The sequence below is a fragment of the Lepus europaeus genome, chromosome 21 (assembly GCF_033115175.1).
Source record: "Lepus europaeus isolate LE1 chromosome 21, mLepTim1.pri, whole genome shotgun sequence".
NCBI classification, from domain to species: Eukaryota; Metazoa; Chordata; class Mammalia; order Lagomorpha; family Leporidae; genus Lepus; species Lepus europaeus.
The window spans coordinates 29,803,041-29,823,094 of NC_084847.1; positions in this window are offsets into that span (position 1 = coordinate 29,803,041).

Consider the following 20,054-nt stretch of genomic DNA (forward strand, 5'->3'; position numbering starts at 1 on the left):
ATCAGGGAGCATTTAATTTTGTACAGGGAAACAATCACTGGTTCCACATACAGAAACCAGTTCTTCCTATTCGTGTAGTCTAGGGAGAAAACTAGAGGAACTGCGGCAAGCAAACATGATATTTCTGTTTGTATACTTGACAATTTATGCACTTGCCTAAAGAAAGGAGTTTGCTTTTCTCCAAAACCATTTTTACTATGATTTGCTTGGTCTATTGCATATGAATTCCACACCACTTTGTCCGGATATGACTGGATGAAAGGGGAAATATCTGCTTTTGTTTTGGCTAACTCAATCACAGATATTGCGAAGGCCGATGTGTTTGTGTTTTCTGGATATTATCAAAGGACTTTATTGTTTTGAATGTTTTTAATCAGGGCACATTTAATTTTGTACAGGGAAACTCTAATTGGTTCCACATGGAGACACCAGCTCTACACATTCGTATTTTCTAGGAGAAAGCTAGAAGAACTTCGGCAAACAAACATGATATTTCTGTTTGTATAGATGGCATTTTATGCACTTGCCTAACGAAAAGACTTTGCTTTTCTCCAATACCATTTTTACTATGATTTGCTTGGTCTATTGCATACAAATTCCACACCACTTTGTCCGGATATGACTGCATGAAACCGGAAATATCCGGCTTTGTTTTGGCTAACTCAATCCCAGATATTGCCACAGCCCCTGTGTTTGTGTTTTCTGGATATTATCAATGGTCATTATTGTTTGGAACGTTTTTTTTAATCAGGGAGCATTTAATTTTGTACTGGGAAACAATCACTGGTTCCACATGCAGAAACCAGTTAATCCTATTCGTGTATTCTAGGGAGAAAACTAGAGGAACTGCGGCAAACAAACATGAAATTTCTGTTTGTATACATGACATTTCATGCACTTGTCTAACGAAAAGACTTTGCTTTTCTCCAAAACCATCTTTACTATGATTTGCTTGGTCTATTGCATACAAATTCCACACCACTTTGTCCGGATATGACTGCATGAAACCGGAAATATCCGGTTTTGTTTTGGCTAACTCAATCCCAGATTGCCACAGCCTCTGTGTTTGTGTTTTCTCAATATTTCAATGGTCATTATTGTTTTGAAAGTTTTTTTTTATCAGGGCACATTTAATTTTGTACTGGGAAATACTCAGTGGTTCCACATGGAGACACCAGCTCTACACATTCGTATTTTCTAAGCGAGAAACTAGAGGAACTGCGGCAAACAAACAGGATATTTCTGTTTGTATACATGACATTTTATGCACTCGCCTAAAGAAAGGACTTTGCTTTTCTCCAAAACCATTTTTACTATGATTTGCTTGGTCTATTGCATACAAATTCCACAACATTTTGTCCGGATATGACTGTATGAAACCGGAAATATCCGGTTTTGTTTTGGCTAACTCAATAACAGATTGCCACAGCCTCTGTGTTTGTGTTTTCTGGATATTACCAATGGTCATTATTGTTTTGAAAGTTTTTTTTTTCATCAGGGAACATTTAATTTTGTTCTGGGAAACACTCAGTGGTTCCACATGGAGACACCAGCTCTACACATTCGTATTTTCTAAGCGAAAAACTAGAGGAACTGCGGCAAACAAACATGATATTTCTGTTTGTATACATGACATTTTATGCACTTGCCTAAAGAAAGGACTTTGCTTTTCTCCAAAACCATTTTAACTGTAATTCTCTCAGTCCATTGCATACGAATTCCACAACACTTTGTCCGGATATGACTGCATGAAAGGGGAAATTTCCGCTTTTGTTTTGGCTAACTCAATCCCAGATATTACCACAGCACCTGTGTTTGTGTTTTCTGGATATTATCAAAGGACTTTATTGTTTTGAAACTTTTTTTTTAATCGGGGAACATTTAATTTTGTACTCTGAAACACTCAGTGGTTCCACATGGAGAAACCAGCTCTAAACATTTGTATTTTCTACGGAGAATGCTAGAGGAACTGAAGCAAACAAACATGATATTTCTGTTTGTATACATGACATTTTATGCACTTGCCTAAAGAAAGGAGTTTGCTTTTCTCCAAAACCATTTTTACTATGATTTGCTTGGTCTATTGCATACAAATTCCACACCACTTTGTCCGGATATGACTGCATGAAACCGGAAATATCCAGTTTTGTTTTGGCTAACTCAATCCCAGATATTGCCACAGCCCCTGTGTTTGTGTTTTCTGGATCTTATCAATGGTCATTATTGTTTGGAACGTTGTTTTTAAATCAGGGAGCATTTAATTTTGTACTGGGAAACAATCACTGGTTCCACATGCAGAAACCAGTTCTTCCTATTCGTGTATTCTAGGGAGAAAACTAGAGGAACTGCGGCAAGCAAACATGATATTTCTGTTTGTATACATGACATTTTATGCACTTGCCTAAAGAAAGGACTTTGCTTTTCTCCAAAACCATTTTTACTATGATATTCTCAGTCCATTGCATAGGAATTCCACACAACTTTGTCCGGATATGACTGCATGAAACCGGAAATATCCGGTTTTGTTTTGGCTAACTCAATCCCAGATATTGCCACAGCCCGTGTTTGTGTTTTCTGGATATTATCAATGGACTATATTGTTTTCAAAATTTTTTTTCTCAGGGAACATTTAATTTTGTACTGGGAAACACTCAGTGGTTCCACATGGAGACACCAGCTCTACACATTCGTATTTTCTAAGCAAGAAACTAGAGGAACTGCGGCCAACAATCATGATATTTCTGTTTGTATACATGACATTTTATGCACTTGTCCAACGAAAAGACTTTGCTTTTCTCCAAAACCATTTGTACTATGATTTTCTTGGTCTATTGCATACAAATTCCACACCACTTTGTCCGGATATGACTGCATGAAACCGGAAATATCCGGTTTTGGATTGGCTAACTCAATCCCAGATATTGCCACAGCACCTGTGATTGTGTTTTCTGGATATTATCAATGGTCATTATTGCTTTGAAAGTATTTTTTTAATCAGGGAGCATTCAATTTTGTACTGGGAAACAATGACTGTTTCCACATGCAGAAACCAGTTAATCCTATTCGTGTATTCTAGGGAGAAAACTAGAGAACTGCGGCAAACAAACATGATATTTCTGTTTGTATACATGACATTTTATGCACTTGCCTAAAGAAAGGAGTTTGCTTTTCTCCAAAACCATTTTTACTATGATTTGCTTGGTCTATTGCATACAAATTCCACACCACTTTTTCCGGATATGAATGGATGAAACCGGAAATATCCGGTTTTGTTTTGGCTAACTCAATCCCAGATATTGCCACAGCCCCTGTGTTTGTGTTTTCTGGATATTACCAATGGTCATTATGTTTTGAAATTTTTTTTTCATCAGGGAACATTTAATTTTGTACTGGGAAACACTCAGTGGTTCCACATGGAGACACCAGCTCTTCACATTCATATTTTCTAGGAGAAAGCTAGAAGAACTGCGGCAAACAAACTTGATATTTCTGTTTGTATAGGTGGCATTTTACGCACTTGCCTAACGAAAAGACTTTGCTTTTCTCCAAAACCATTTTTACTATGATTTGCTTGGTCCATTGCATAGGAATTCTACACCACTTTGTCCGTATATGACTGCATGAAACCGGAAATATCCGGTTTCTTTTGGCTAACTCAATCCCAGATATTGCCACAGCCCCTGTGTTTGTGTTTTCTGGATATTATCAATGGTCATTATTGTTTTGAAAGTTTTTTTTTTTCAGGGCACATTTAATTTTGTACTGGGAAACACTCAGTGGTTCCACATGGAGACACCAGCTCTACACATTCGTATTTTCTAAGCGAGAAACTAGAGGAACTGCAGCAAACAAACAGGATATTTCTGTTTGTATACATGACATTTTATGCACTTGCCTAACGAAAAGACTTTGCTTTTCTCCAAAACCATTTTCATAGCAATTTTCTCAGTCCACTGCATACGAATGCTACACGACTTTGTCCGGATATGACTGGATGAAAACGGAAATATCCTGTTGTTTTTGGCTAACTCAATCCCAGATATTGCCACAGCCTCTGTGTTTGTGCTTTCTGGATATTATCGAATGACTTTATTTTTTTGGATGTTTTTTATAAGGGAACATTTAACTTTGTAATGGGAAACTCTAATTGGTTCCACTTGGAGACACTAGCTCAACACATTCGTATTTTCTGGGGAGAAATCTAAAGGAACCACGGTAAACAAACGTGACATTTCTGTTTGTATAGATGGAATTTTATGCACTTGCCTAACGAAAAGACTTTGCTTTTCTCCAAAACCATTTTACTGTGATTTTTTCGGTCTATTGCATATGAGTTCCACAACAGTTTGTCGGAATATGACTGGATGAAACCGGTAATATCCTGTTGTTTTTGGCTAACTGAATCCCAGATATTGCCACAGCCCCTGTGTTTGTTTTTTCTGGATATTATCAATGGACATTATTATTTTGAAAGTTTTTTTTTTCTTTTTATCTGGGAACATATAATTTTGTACTGGGAAACTCTAATTAGTTCCACATGGAGACACCAGCTCTACACATTCGTATTTTCTAGGCGAAATCTAGAGGAACTGCGGCAAACAAACATCATATTTCTGTTTGTATAGATGACATTTTTTACATGTGCCTAACGAAAAGACTTTGCTTTTCTCCAAAACCATTTTTACTGTGATTTTCACGTTCCATTGCATACGAATTGCATACCACTTTGTCTGGATATGAATGGATGTAACCGCTAATATACGGTTGTGTTTTGTCTAACTGAATCCCAGATATTGTGAGTGCCTCTGTGTTTCTGTTTTATGGATATCATCAAAGAACATTATATTTTGAATTTTTTTTATCAGGGAACATTTAATTTTGTCCTGGGAAACTCTAGTTGGTTCCACATGGAGAAACTAGCTCTACACATTCGTATTTTCTAAGAGAAATCTAGAGGAACTGCAGCAAACAAAACTGATATTTCTGTTTGTATTGATGGCATTTTATGCACTTGCCTAAAGAAAAGACTTTTCATTTCTGCAAAACCATTTTTACTATGATTTTTTCTGTCCATTGCATATGAATTGCACACCAGTTTTTCCGGATATGAGTGGATGAAACCGGAAATATCACGTTTTGTTTTGGCTACCTAAATCCAAGATATTGCCACAGCCCCTGTGTTTGTGTTTTCCGTTTATTATCGAAGGAATTTATTGTTTTGATTTTTTTTATCAGAGAACATTTTATTTTGTACTGGGAAACTCTTATTGGTTCCACATGGAGAAACGAGCTCTGCACATTCGTATTTTCTAGCGAGAAATCTAGAGGAACTGCGGCAAACAAAAATGATATTTCTGTTTGTATACATGACATTTTATGCACTTTCCTAACGAAAGGACTTTGCTTTTCTCCACAACAATTGTTACTGTGATATTCTCGGTGTATTGCATACGATTTCCACACCACTTTGTCCGGATATGACTGGATGAAAGGAGGAATATCCGCTTGTGTTTTGGCTAACTGAGTCCCAGATATTGGGACAGCCTCTCTGTTTGTGTTTTCTGGATATTATCAAAGGACTTTATTGTTTTGAATATTTTTTATCAGGGAACATTTAATTTTGTACTGGGAAAAACTCACTGGTTACACATGCAGACACCAGCTCTACACATTCGTATTTTCTAGAGATAAACCTAGAGGAACTGCGGCAAACAAACATGATATTTCTGTTCGTATACATGACATTTTGGGCACTTGCCTAACGAAAAGATTTTGCTTTTCTGAAAAACCATTTTTACTGTGATTTTCCTGTTCCATTGCATACGAATTCCACACCACTTTGTCCAGATATGACTGGATATACCTGTAATATCTAGTTGTGTTTTGTCTAACTGAATCCCAGATATTGCGAATTCCTCTGTGTTTGTTTTTTATGGATATCATCAATGGACATTATATTTTGAAATTTTTTTTATCAAGGAACATTTAATTTTGTACATGGAAACACTCACTGGTTCCACATGGAGAAACCAGCTCTACACATTCGTATTTTCTAGTGAGAAATCTAGAGGAACTGCGGCAAACAAACATGATATTTCTGTTTCTATACATGGCATTTTATGCACTTGCCTAATGAAAAGACTTTGCTTTTCTCCAAAACCATTTTTACTTGGATTTTCTTGGTCTATTGCATTCGAATTGCAGACCACTTTGTCAGGATATGAATGGATGAAACCGGAAACATCCCATTTTGTTTTGGCTAACTCAATCCCAGATATTGCCACAGCCCCTGTGTTTGTGTTTTCTCGTTATTATCGAAGGACTTTATTGTTTTGAAAATTTTTTGTCAGGGAACATTTGATTTTCTACTGGAAAACTCTAATTGGTTCCACATGGAGACACCAGCTCTACACATTCATATTTTCTAGGAGAAAGCTAGAGGAACTGCGGCTAGCAAAACTGATATTTCTGTTTGTATTGATGGAATTTTATCCACTTGCCTAAAGAAAAGACTTTGCATTTCTCCAAAACCATTTTTACTGTGATTTTTTCTGTCCATTGCATAAGAATTGCAGACCACTTTGTCCGGATATGACTGAATGAAACCGGAAATATCCGGTTTTGTTTTGGCTAACTAAATATAAGAATTGCCACAGCCCCTGTGTTTGTGTTCTCCATTTATTATCGAAAGACTTTATTGTTTTGAAATTTTTTTTATCAGAGAACATTTGATTTTGTACTGGGAAACTCTAATTGGTTCCACATGGAGACACCAGCTCTACACATTCTTATTTTTTAGCTAGAAATCTAGAGGAACTGCGGGAAACAAACATGATATTTCTGTTCGTATACGTGACATTTTACGCACTTGCCTAACGAAAAGACTTTACTTTTCTGAAAAACCATTTTTACTGTGATTTACACGTTCCATTGCATACGAATTCCATACCACTTTGTCCGGATATGACTGGATAAACTGGTAATATCCGGTTGTGTTTTGTCTAACTGAATCCCAGATATTGCGAATAACTCTGTGTTTGTGTTTTATGGATATTATCAATGGACATTGTATTTTGAAATTTTTTTTATCAGGGAACATTAATTTTGTACATGGAAACACTCACTGGTTCCACATGGAGAAACCAGCTCTACACATTCGTATTTTCTAGCGAGAAATCTAGAGGAACTGCGGCAAGCAAACTTGATATTTCTGTTTGTATACATGACATTTTGTGCACTTGCCTAACAAAAAGACTTTGCTTTTCTCCAAAACCATTTTTACTTGGATTTCCTTGGTCTATTGCATTCGAATTGGAGACCACTTTGTCAGGATATGAATGGATGAAACCGGAAACATCTCATTTTGTTTTGGCTAACTCAATCCCAGATATTGCCACAGCCCCTGTGTTCTGTTTTCTCGTTATTATCGAAGGACTTTATTGGTTTGAAATTTTTTTTGTCAGGGAACATTTGATTTTCTACTGGAAAACTCTAATTGGTTCCACATGGAGACACCAGCTCTACACATTCGTATTTTCTAGGAGAAAGCTAGAGGAACTGCAGCAAGCAAAACTGATATTTCTGTTTGTATTGATGGAATTTTATACACTTGCCTAAAGAAAAGACTTTGCATTTCTCCAAAACCATTTTTACTGTGATTTTCTCGGTCCATTGCATGCGAATTCCACACCACTTTGTCTGGATATGACTGGATGAAACCGGAAATGTCCGCTTGTGTTTTGGCTAACTAAATCCCAGATATTGCGACAGCTTCTGTGGTTGTGTTTTCTGGATATTATCTAAGGACTTTATTGTTTTGAATTATTTTTGTCAGGGAACATTTGATTTTATACTGGGAAATTCTAATTTGTTCCACATGGAAACACCAGCTCTACACATTTGGATTTTCTCTGGAGAAATCTAAAGTGGATGAAAGAGGAAATATCTGCTTGTGTTTTGGTTAACTGAATCCCAGATATTGCAACACCCTCTGTGTTTGTGTTTTCTAGATATTATCGAAGGACTTTATTGTTTTGAATGTTTTTTATCAGGGAACATTTAATTATGTACTGGGAAATTCTAAATTGTTCCACATGGAGACAATAGCTCTACACATTCGTATTTTTTGGGGAGAAAGCTATAGGAACTGCAGCAAACAAACATGATATTTCTGTTTGTATAGATGGCATTTTATGCACTTGCCTAATGAAATGACTTTGCTTTTCTCCAAAACCATTTTCATTGCAATTTTCTCAGTCCTTTGCATGAGAATTCCACACCACTTTCTCCATATATTACTGGATGAAACCGGAAATATCCTGTTGTTTTTTGCTAACTCAATCCAAGATATTGTGACAAAATCTGTGTGTGTGTTTTCTGGATATTATCGAAGGTCTTTACTGTTTTGGATGTTTTTTATCAGGGAGCATTTAATTGTGTACTGGGAAACTCTAATTGGTTCCACATGGAGACACTAGCTCTACACATTCATATTTGCTAGGAGAAAGCTAGAAGAACTGCGGCAAACAAACATGAAATTTCTATTCGTATACATGACATTTTATGCATTTGTCTAAAAAAAAGACTTTGCCTTTCTCCAAAACCATTTTTACTGTGATTTTCTCGGTCCATTGCATGCGAATTCCACACCACTTTGTCTGGATATGACTGGATGAAACCGGAAATGTCCGCTTGTTATTTGGCTCACTGATTCGCAGAGATGGTGACTGCCTCTGTGTTTGTGTTTTCTGGATATTATCAATGGACATTATATTTTGAATTTTTTTATCAGGGAACATTTAACTTTGTACTGGGAACCTCTAATTGGTTCCACACGGAGACACCAGCTCTGCACATTCGTATTTTCTAGGAGAAGTCTAGAGGAACTGCGGCAAACAAACATGATATTTCTGTTTGCATACATGACATTTTATGCACTTGCCAAACGAAAAGATTTTGCTTTTCTCCAAAACCATTTTCACTGCAATTTTCTCAGTCCATTGCAAATAAATTCCACACCACTTTGTCCGGATGTGACTGGATGAAACCGGAAATGTTCGGTTTTTTTTTTTGGCTAACTTAATCCCAGATATTGCCACAGACCCTGTGTGTGTGTTTTCTGGATATTATCGAAGGTCTTTACTGTTTTGGATGTTTTTTATCAGGGAGCATTTAATTGTGTACTGGGAAACTCTAATTGGTTCCACATGGAGACACCAGCTCTACACATTCATATTTGCTAGGAGAAAGCTAGAAGAACTGCGGCAAACAAACATGAAATTTCTATTCGTATACATGACATTTTATGCATTTGTCTAAAAAAAAGACTTTGCCTTTCTCCAAAACCATTTTTACTGTGATTTTCTCGGTCCATTGCATGCGAATTCCACACCACTTTGTCTGGATATGACTGGATGAAACCGGAAATGTCCGCTTGTTATTTGGCTCACTGATTCGCAGAGATATTGACTGCCTCTGTGTTTGTGTTTTCTGGATATTATCAATGGACATTATATTTTGAATTTTTTTTATCAGGGAACATTTAACTTTGTACTGGGAACCTCTAATTGGTTCCACACGGAGACACCAGCTCTGCACATTCGTATTTTCTAGGAGAAGTCTAGAGGAACTGCGGCAAACAAACATGATATTTCTGTTTGCATACATGACATTTTATGCACTTGCCACACGAAAAGACTTTGCTTTTCTCCAAAACCATTTTCACTGCAATTTTCTCAGTCCATTGCAAATAAATTCCACACCACTTTGTCCGGATGTGACTGGATGAAACCGGAAATGTTCGGTTTTTTTTTTTTGGCTAACTTAATCCCAGATATTGCCACAGACCCTGTGTTTGTGTTTTCTCGATATTATTGAAGGTCTTTACTGTTTTGGATGTTTTTTATCAGGGAACATTTAATTTTGTACTGGGAAACTCTAATTGGTTCCACATGGAGACACTAACTCTACACATTCATATTTGCTAGGAGAAAGCTAGAAGAACTGCGGCAAACAAACATGAAATTTCTATTCGTATACATGACATTTTATGCATTTGTCTAAAGAAAATACTTTGCCTTTCTCCAAAACCATTTTTACTGTGATTTTCTCGGTCCATTGCATGCGAATTCCACACCACTTTGTCTGGATATGACTGGATGAAACCGGAAATGTCCGCTTGTGTTTTGACTCACTGATTCGCAGAGATTGTGACTGCCTCTGTGTTTGTGTTTTCTGGATATTATCAATGGACATTATATTTTGAATTTTTTTATCAGGGAACATTTAACTTTGTACTGGGAACCTCTAATTGGTTCCACACGGAGACACCAGCTCTGCACATTCGTTTTTTCTAGGAGAAGTCTTGAGGAACTGCGGCAAACAAACATGATATTTCTGTTTGCATACATGACATTTTATGCACTTGCCAAACGAAAAGACTTTGCTTTTCTCCAAAACCATTTTCACTGCAATTTTCTCAGTCCATTGCAAATGAATTCCACACCAGTTTGTCCGGATGTGACTGGTGAAACCGGAAATGTTCGGTTTTGTTTTGGCTAACTTAATCCCAGATATTGCCACAGACCCTGTGTTTGTGTTTTCTCGATATTATCGATGGACTTTCTTGTTTTGAATGTTTTTTATCAGGGAACATTTAATTTTGTACTGGGAAACTCTAATTGGTTCCACATGGAGACACCAGCTCTACACATTCGTATTTTCTAGGAGAAAGCTAGAGGAACTGCGGCAAACAAACATGATATTTCTGTTTGTATACATGACATTTTATGCACTTGCCTAACGAAAAGACTTTGCTTTTCTCTAAAACCATTTTCATTGCAATTTTCGCACTCAATTGCATATGAATTCCACACCACTTTGTGCGGATATGACTGGAGGAAACCAGAAATATCGGGTTTTTTTTTTGGCTAACTCAATCCTAGATATTGGCACAGCCCTTGTGTTTGTGTTTTCTGGATATTATTGAAGGACTTTATTCTGTTGAAAGATTTTTCATCAGGGAACATTTAATTTTCTACTGGGAAACACTCAGTGGTTCCACATGGAGACACCAGCTCTACACATTCATATTTTCTAGTGAGAAAGCTAGAGGAACTGTGAAAACAAACATGATATTTTTGTTTGTATACATGACATTTTATGCATTGCATAACGAAAAGACTTTACTTTTCTCCAAAACAATTTTCACTGCAATTTTCGCAGTCCATTGCATACGAATTCCACACCACTTTGTCTGGATATGAGTGGATGAAACCTGAAATGTGCGGGATTTTTTGGCTAACTGAATCTCAGACATTGAGACAGCCCCTGTGTTTGTGTTTTCCGGATATTATCGAAGGACTTTATTGTTTTGAATGTTTTTTGTCAGGGAACATTTAATTTTGTACTGGGCAACTCTAATTGGTTCCACATGGAGACAACTGCTCTACACATTCGTATTTTCTGGGGAGAAATCTAAATGAACTGCAGGCAAAGGATATGATATTTCTGTTTCTATACATGGCATTTTATGCACTTGCCTAACGAAAAGACTTTGCTTTTCTCCAAAACCATTTTTACTGTCATTTTCTCGGTCCATTGCATACGAATTCCACACCACTTTGTACGGAAATCACTGGATGAAACCGGAAATATCCGGTTTTGTTTTTGGTAACTCAATCCCAGATATTGCCACAGCCTCTATGTTTGTGTTTTCTGGATATTATCGAAGGACATTATTGTTTTGAATGTTTTATTATCAGGGAACATTTGATTTTGTTCTGGGAAACTCTAATTGGTTCCAAATGGAGACACCAGTTCTATACATTCTTATATTCTAGGGAGAAAGCTCGAGAAACTGCGGCAAACAAACATGATATTTCTGTTTGTATAGATGGCATTTATGCACTTCCCTAACGAAAAGACTTTACTTTTCTACAAAACCATTTTCACTGCAATTTACGCTGTCCATTGCATACGAATTCCACACCACTTTGTCTGGATATGAGTGGATGAAACCTGAAATGTGCGAGTTTTTTTGGCTAACTGAATCTCAGACATTGAGACAGCCCCTGTGTTTGTTTTTTCTGGATATTATCGAAGGACTTTATTGTTTTGAATGTTTTTTGTCAGGGAACATTTAATTTTGTACTGGGCAACTCTAATTGGTTCCACATGGAGACAACTGCTCTACACATTCGTATTTTCTGGGGAGAAATCTAAATGAACTGCAGGCAAAGGATATGATATTTCTGTTTCTATACATGGCATTTTATGCACTTGCCTAACGAAAAGACTTTGCTTTTCTCCAAAACCATTTTTACTGTCATTTTCTCGGTCCATTGCATACGAATTCCACACCACTTTGTCCGGAAATCACTGGATGAAACCGGAAATATCCGGTTTTGTTTTTGGTAACTCAATCCCAGATATTGCCACAGCCTCTATGTTTGTGTTTTCTGAATATTATCGAAGGACATTATTGTTTTGAAAGTTTTATTATCAGGGAACATTTGATTTTGTACTGGGAAACTCTAATTGGTTCCAAATGGAGACACTAGTTCTATACATTCTTGTATTCTAGGTAGAAAGCTAGAGAAACTGCGGCAAACAAACATGATATTTCTGTTTGTATAGATGGCATTTATGCACTTGCCTAACGAAAAGACTTTGCTTTTCTACAAAACCATTTTCACTGCAATTTTCGCTGTCCATTGCATACGAATTGCACAACACTTTGTCGGGATATGACTGGATGAAACCGGAAATATCCGGTTTTGTTTTGCCTAATTCAATCCCAGATATTGCCACAGCCCTTGTGTTTAAGTTTTCTGGATATTATCAATGGACATTATTGTATTGAAAGATTTTTTATCAGGGAACATTTAATTTCGTACTGGGAAACACTCACTGGTTACACATGGAGACACCAGCTCTACACATTCATATTTTCTAGCGAGAAAGCTAGAGGAACTGCGGCAAACAATCATGATATTTCTGTTTGTATAGATGGCATTTTTTGCACTTTCCTAAGGAAATGACTTTGCTTTTCTCCAAAACCATTTTTACTGTGATTTTGTCTATCCATTACATATGAATTCCACGCGATTTATCCGGATATGACTGGATGAAACCGGAAATATCCGGTTTTGTTTTGGCTAACTCTTTCCCAGATATTGCCACAGCCCCTGTGTTTGTGTTTTCTGGATATTATCGAAGGACTTTATTGTTTTGAAAGTTTTTTTTTCTTTTTTTAATCAGGGAACATTTAATTTTGTACTGGGAAACTCTAATTGGTTCCACATGGAGACACCAGCTCTACACATTCGTAGTTTCTAGGGAGTAAGATAGAGGAACTGCGGCAAACAAACATGATATTTCTGTTTGTATACTTGACATTTTATGCACTTGCCTAACGAAAAGACTTTACTTTTCTCCAAAATCATTTTCACTGCAATTTTCGCAGTCCAGTGCATACGAATTCCACACCTCTTTGTCTGGATATGAGTGGATGAAACCTGAAATGTGCGAGTTTTTTTGGCTAACTGAATCTCAGACATTGAGACAGCCCCTGTGTTTGTTTTTTCTGGATATCACCGAACGACTTTATTGTTTTGAATATTTTTTGTCAGGGAACATTTAATTTTGTACTGTGCAACTCTATTTTTTCCACATGGAGACAACTGCTCTACACATTCGTATTTTCTGGGGAGAAATCTAAATGAACTGCAGGCAAAGGATATGATATTTCTGTTTCTATACATGGCATTTTATGCACTTGCCTAACGAAAAGACTTTGCTTTTCTCCAAAACCATTTTTACTGTCATTTTCTCGGTCCATTGCATATGAATTCCACACCACTTTGTCCGGATATGACTGGATGAAACCGGAAATATCCGGTTTTGTTTTTGGTAACTCAATCCCAGATATTGCCACAGCCTCTATGTTTGTGTTTTCTGGATATTATCGAAGGACATTATTGTTTTGAAAGTTTTATTATCAGGGAACATTTGATTTTGTACTGGGAAACTCTAACTGGTTCCATATGGAGACACCAGTTCTACACATTCTTATATTCTAGGGAGAAAGCTCGAGAAACTGCGGCAAACAAACATGATATTTCTGTTTGTATAGATGGCATTTATGCACTTGCCTAACGAAAAGACTTTGATTTTCTACAAAATCATTTTCACTGCAATTTTCGCTGTCCATTGCATACGAATTGCACAACACTTTGTCGGGATATGACTGGATGAAACCGGAAATATCCGGTTTTGTTTTGCCTAACTCAATCCCAGATATTGCCACAGCCCTTGTGTTTAAGTTTTCTGGATATTATCAATGGACATTATTGTATTGAAAGATTTTTTATCAGGGAACATTTAATTTCGTACTGGGAAACACTCACTGGTTACACATGGAGACACCAGCTCTACACATTCATATTTTCTAGCGAGAAAGCTAGAGGAACTGCGGTAAACAATCATGATATTTCTGTTTGTATAGATGGCATTTTTTGCACTTTCCTAAGGAAAAGACTTTGCTTTTCTCCAAAACCATTTTTACTGTGATTTTGTCTATCCATTACATATGAATTCCACACGATTTGTCCGGATATGACTGGATGAAAGGGGAAATATCCGCTTTTGTTTTGGCTAACTCAATCCCAGATATTGCCGCAGCCCCTGTGTTTGTGTTTTCTGGATATTATCGAAGGACTTTATTGTTTTGAAAGTTTTTTTTTTTTTTTAATCAGGGAACATTTAATTTTGTACTGGGAAGCTGTAATTGGTTCCACATGGAGACACCAGCTCTACACATTCGTATTTTCTAGGGAGTAAGATAGAGGAACTGCGGCAAACAAACATGATATTTCTGTTTGTATACATGACTTTTTATGCACTTGCCTAACAAAAAACTTTGCTTTTCTCCAAAACCATTTTCACTGCAATTTTCGCAGTCCATTGCATATGAATTCCACACCACTTTGTGCAGATATGACTGGATGAAACCGGAAATATCCGGTTTTGTTTTGGCTAACTCAATCCAAGATATTGCCACAGCCCCTGTGTTTGTGTTTTGTGGATATTATCAATGGACATTATTGTATTGAAAAATTTTTTATCAGGGAACATTTGATTTTGTACAGGGAAACACTAAGTGTTTCCACATGGAGACACAAGCTCTAAACACTCATATTTTCTCGGGAGAAATCTAGAGGAACTGCGGCAAACAAACATGATATTTCCGTTTGTATACATGACATTTTATGCACTTGCCTAACGAGAAGACTTTGCTTTTCTCGAAAACCATTTTCAATGTGGTTTTTTCGGTCCATGGCTTACGAATTCCACAAAACTTACTCCGGATATGACTGGATGAAACCGGAAATATCCGGTTTTGTTTTGGCTAAGCAACCCCAGATATTGCCACAGCCCCTGTATTTGTGTTTTCTGGATATTATCGAATATTTTACTGTTTGAATATTTTGTCAGGGATCATTTAATTTTGTACTGCGCAACTCTAATTGCTTCCACATGGAGACACCAGCTCTACGCATTCGTATTTTCTTGGTAGAAATCTAAATGAACTGCAGCAAACAATATGATATTTCTGTTTGTGTAGATGGCATTTTATGCTCTTTCCTAATGAAAAGACTTTGCTTTTCTCAATCCAATTTTTACTGGGATTTTCTCGGTCCATTACATACGAATTCCACACCACTTTGTCGGGATATGAGTAGATGAAACCGGAAATATCTGGTGTTGTTTTGGCTAAGTCAAGCCTAGATATTGCGACAGCCCCTGTGTTTGGGTTTTCTGGATATTATCAAAGTATTTTATTGTTTTGAAAAAAATTTTTTTCAGTGAACATTTGCTTTTGTACTGGGAAACACTCAGTGGTTCCACATTGAGACACCAGCTCTACACATTCGTATTTCTAGGGAGATATCTAGAGGAACTGTGGCTAACAAGCATGATATTTCTGTTTGTAAATATGACATTTTATGCACTTGCTTAATGAAAAGACTTTGCTTTTCTCCAAAACCACTTTCACTGTAATTTTCCCAGTCCACTGCATACGAATTCCACACCACATTGTCCGGATATGAGTGGATGAAACCAGAAATATGCGGTTGTGTTTTGGCTAACTCAATCCCAAATATTGACACAGCCACTGAGTTTGTGTTTTCTGGATATTATCAAAGGACTTTATTGTTTTCAAAGTTTTTTTTTTTAATCAGGGAACATATAATTTTGTACTGGGAAACTCTAATTGGTATCACATGGAGACACCAGCTCTACACATTCGTATTTTCTGGGGAGAAACCTAAAGGAACTCTGGCAAACAATCATGATATTTCTGTTTATATAGATGGCATTTTATGTACTTGCATAATGAAAAGACTTTGTTTTTCTACAAATCCATTTTTACTGTGATTTGTCTGTACATTGCATACGAATTCCACACCACTTTGTCCAGATATGACTGGATGAAAACGGAAATATCCCGTTTGTTTTGTCTTACTCAATCCCATATATTGCCACAGCCCGTGTGTTTGTGTTTTCTGGATATTATGAATGGACTTTATTGTTTTGAATGTTTTTTATCAGGGAACATTTGATTTTGTACTAGGAAACTCTCATTGGTTCCACATGGAGACATCAGCTCTACACATTCATATTTTCTGGGGAGAAATCTAAACGAACTGCGGGAAACAAACATGATATTTCTGTTTGTATAGATGGCATTTTATGCACTTGCCTAAAGAAAGGACTTTGCTTTTACCCAAAACCATTTTCACTGCAATTTTTAAAGTACATTGCATAAGAAATCCACACCAGTTTTCCTTATATGACTGGATGAAACCGGAAATTTCTGCTTCTGTTTTGGCTAACTCAATCCCAGATATTGCGACAGCCTCTGTGTTTGTGTTTTCTGGATATTATCGAAGTATTTTATTGTTTTGAATATTTTTATCATGGATCATTTAATTTTGTACTGGGAAACTCTAATTGGTTCCACATGGAGACACCAGCTCTACACATTCGTATTTTCTAGGAGAAAGCTCGAGGAACTGCGGCAAACAAACATGATATTACTGTTTCTATAGATGGCATTTTATGCACTTGCCTAAGAAAAAGACTGTTTTTCTCCAAGACCATTTTCACTGTAATTTTCTCAGTCCGTTGCATACGAATTCCACACCAGTTTTTTCCTTATATGACTGGATGAAACCAGAATTATCCGGTTTTGTTTTGGCTAACTCAATCCCAGATACTGTCACAGCCCCTGTGTTTGTGTTTTCTGGATATTATCAATGGACATTCTTGTTTTGAAATTTTTTTTCATCAGGGAACATATAATTTTGTACTGGGAATCTCTGATTCGTTCCACATGGAGACACCAGTTCTACACATTTGTATATTCTACTGAGAAAGCTAGAGGAACTGCGGCAAACAAACGTGATATTTCTGTTTGTATAGATGGCATTTTATGCACTTGCCTAATGAAAAGACTTTGCTTTTCTCCAAAACCATTTTTACTGTGATTTTCTCGGTGTATTGCATACGAATTCCACACCACTTTGTCCGGATACGACTCGATGAAACCGGAAATATCCGGTTTTGTTTTGGCTAACTCAATCCCAGGTACTGCCACAGCCCCTGTGTTTGTGTTTTCTGGATATTATCGAAGGACTTTATTCTTTTGAAAATTTTTTTTTATTAGGGAACATTTATTTTTTTTCCGATTTATTTTTTTAACTTTTATTTAATGAATATAAATTTCCAGTGTACAGCTTATGGATTATTGTGGCTTCCGCCTCCCATAACTTCCCTCCCACCCGCAACCCACCCTAGGCTGTCATCATGAGTTGCCAAGGCTATGGAAGCCTTCCATGTTTACCAACTCTGATCATATTTAGACAAGGTCATAAAAGACAGAGTGAGGATAGTAACCAAGGATCCTAAGAGTGGCGTTTACCAGGTTTGTACAATTATACAGCATGAAGTGGGGAAGAGGACCATCAGTACACACAGGTTGGGAGTAGAGCCATTGGTGGTAGAGTAGAGGTTATGATTACGAAGGAATGAGGCCCAAGTGCACTAGACAGGGCCTAGAACAAAGGACAGAGTCATTTTTATAGGAGCTAAGAAAGGTGCTGTCTAAGCTACAAGTAACTTTTCTGATTGAGAGGCAAATAGAACCTGATAGAAGGGGCTTGATAATAATCTGGTGGGCTTTAGGCCTTGTAAGTTAATAGGCCCAGACCTATCTGTCTCTTCACATGGGGTATATCCTAAGGGAGGTGTGAACCTCCTAGGGGAAGGCACTCTGTTGACTTTCATTCCTTGGCTGGCCTGGGAGGAGAGCTGGCCAGGTAAAGGCAGGTGGCATCTCCAACAAGAAATTTACAGTTCTGCCTGCAATGTTGCTGACCCTACTTGACCATCTCCTCAGCTGCAGTGGTCACTTTGGAAGTTGGGCTGAGTGAAGGGCTTTTCAGCTTAGAGCCAATAAGATCTGTGGCTCTGACCTGGGCATCCTTCGACTCCAGGGCAGGTCCATTTCCAGTGATCCAACTCTTGGCAGAGCTGCCAGGGCTCTTCACAAGATGACTTCTGCTGAAGCCCAGGCTTACCACATTGAAAGCCACTGCAGTGGACTGGCCTGTTGGGTCTGCTTGAGGGCAGATCACTGTACAGATCAGCCTTTAATAGGCCTGCCACCCATTGCTTCTGATGCCTAGCTTTCTTTTCCTCCTGGTTTGTGTTAAAGCAGACCAGAGGATGCAAGTCAAGGGAGTGCCCGTGTCCCATCTCTAATCTTCGGTGGCCTGAACTACAAGTCTATAGTCACAGGCATGTTCTGTAGTAGTTTTTCTAAGGTAGACAATGCCCATGAGGAAAATTATATTCTCACTTTAAAACTTTATTTCCCTTTGGTCTGAAAGGGAGGTTTTTTCTACATACTGTATACTTCGCTGATGGCAAAGTGAATCTAGCTATGAGATTATTATTTAAGTTCTTATTTTGGCTATGCTATTACAGAAAAAATGTTAGACATCTCTTTTATAAGGTCTAAAGATTAAATTGTGCATCCTACTGATTCCTTTATAATAGAATTAGTTTCCTACCTTGAAGAGAATAGAGAAATGAAAGAACAAGTTGGGCTTAGAATAGAGAAATGAGGGAGCAAGTCCTAGATCGCTTGCTGACAATAGCAATATCACAGGAATACTTAGCAAACCGTTTCAACCACTAGATAACAACTTAAGAAAACATTTACCAGAAGGCCCAATGCCTTCTATAAATTTTAAGAATCATGTATTTGAAAACACCTCTTAAATATCTAACATGGTGTAGTTTGTTTAGCCAGTAAACTTAAACACAACCATCTAAAATGTTTTTAGTTTCTTTCTACCAACACGTTTAAAACATATGATACACAGATTCAGGTCACTCAAATTTAATGTATCTTTGATTGATTTTAGCAGCTTAAATTTATGGACAATCTTATCTATAAGCCATTTAAAATAAAACTCTTAATAAAATTTCCCCATGTGGACATACAATATGTACACACATATAATATAGCATAATAGACCAATATAGCAATTTTAATAATAGCTTTTAAAATCTTTAACTCTTTTTGTAGATTGCCAATTGATTTGAATTGCGTTTTGTTTTTAGTCACCTCAGTTAACCATACTTTCTCTCAGTTGGTACTGGTAATACATTATTGGCTTCATCTGTTTACAGAGCCATCCCAAAGTACTGAATACAATAAAAGTGGCTGGAAAAATTCCATAGGAACCTATAGGAGGACAGCTAAACACAGAACCAACAACGCTTTCGTTTTATGAGCAGCACATCATATATAACTATGGATGACAAAAGACTTTAAGTTGCCATGTTTAAAATTATAAACTCATCAACCAACAAGAGGCACTTGCTTACTTCACAGTATTTTTGAAAGCACCTGTAGGATTTTACAAGTATTTAACCCTTTAGGCCTCTGGGGCTTTCTCATTGAGATAACTATCATGTCT